The sequence below is a fragment of the Cephus cinctus genome, unplaced genomic scaffold (assembly GCF_000341935.2).
Source record: "Cephus cinctus unplaced genomic scaffold, Ccin1 Ccin1_scaffold1036, whole genome shotgun sequence".
Taxonomy (NCBI): domain Eukaryota; kingdom Metazoa; phylum Arthropoda; class Insecta; order Hymenoptera; family Cephidae; genus Cephus; species Cephus cinctus.
This window is the reverse complement of record NW_014333569.1, coordinates 8,599-10,351: the sequence shown is the minus strand read 5'-3', so window position 1 is coordinate 10,351 and position 1,753 is coordinate 8,599.

Sequence of the window (1,753 nt, the reverse complement as noted above, 5' to 3'; positions counted from 1 at the left end):
TTTGTGAACGGGTGGCACGTCTTAGGACTGTTGGCGTCGCCCCCGGATCCGTTAGATTCTTGGTGATAATTTTGTGAACGAGAGACCCGTCTTAGGTTGTTGGCGTGGTCCTCGTTTCCGTTATATTAGTGTTTGGTTTTAGCGTAACCCGGCCTATTCCGAATTGGGTAGATTTATTTAGTGACAAAGAGAGTGCGTTGCACTCGTGGTACTCCCGCGAGGGATACCTGGCGCCCAACCCGTGTTTTCGTGTTGGTGAAAGGAGGTAGAGAGAGAGGACCATTGCGGGTCGTTTTTGCTGACGTAAGATCCACCTTATCGGTTTTCATTTGTGTTATCGTCGCAAAATTTGGCGCCCAACGTGGGGCCCGAGGCGAGATCGAATTTTACGTCACAAAATTTGGCGCCCACCGTGGGGCCCGAGGCGAGATCGAATTTTACGTCACAATATATATATTTATGAAATGTTAATAAATAAATATTCAGCTTCGTAATCGTAAGGTGCCGCGTTCGCGTCTAGAGACGAAAACTTTTTTTCTTCATTTCTTTTTTGTTTAATTTTTGAGGTAATGCCACTCTAACGGCTCAAAGAAATAAAAAATTGTGGTCAATTATTATTAAAAAATAGCATATGTAATATAAAGTCTATTTAGATTGAATTTATTGTATACTGAACGTCATTAATGTTGTCCAGCTTGTCGATGCACTGCGGTGAGATAAGAGAAAAGAGTGGACAGTGACTGTTTGACGGACGTATGTACCAGGATAGGTGCGTGAAACGCAGCTAACGCTATGATGCGAGCGAGACACTAAAGCGTCGTACGATGCGTCCTGTTCGAACGCATGAGTGGGAGTGAGACGGCAATCCATGAGTCCCACTGAGTCGTACCTGGAAGCTTGGTAGGACATTGGCGCTAGCTAGCCTGGTCGACAACGTAGGAAAAGATGCCCCACCAAGCTCCCTATTCTGAGTGAGGAGCCGCATTGCCGTCTCGCTTACACTCGTGCTGCGCAACAAGGATGCACCGAGCGACGCTCTGGCATCTTGCTCGCACCGTAGTGCTCTCTGCGTTGCACGCACCGGCAGAGGTACGTGAGCAGGCCGCCCAGTCTCCTCTCTTACCTCACTGCACTACAAGGTAGACCTATTAATGACGCTCAGTGTACATGATTTTAAGAGTGTACTACAATTTTTTTTTCAAAATAGTGACTTTGCATCTTATCCAACAAAACCTTTTATTCATAACAGTGTTCTGCGGCTGGACGAATTACTTTTTAGAGGTTTGACATGAAACAAAAATCCAAATAATTTTCAATTCTATATAAGAATAGCTGCAGAAGGTCTAATCGGAACTTTGATTTTAGACGTGCGCCATTTTTACAAAACATGTTATTGTTTAATTTCCCTACGTATTTCTCTAGCTATTCTTATACAGAACTGAAAAATATTTGTTTTTTTTTTGTTTCGGGTTAAACTTCCAAGGAGTGATTTGTCTGACCGGAGAACACTGTTCTGAACAAGAGAGTTTGTTAGGTACGCCATCATTTCGAAAAAAAATTAAACAAAAAATTGTTGCATGCTCTTAAAATCATAGCATTTCCTTTTTCTTACTTCTGTGTTCCATACTTGAAACGCTTATATTTATTCACTCTATATTTGAAAACGCAGAGCGAACTGATACTCTCAAACTAGAAGAAAGAACTGGAAAAGGCTAGCAGAAGCCGCGGGAATGTTTTCAGTTTGCTTGCAACA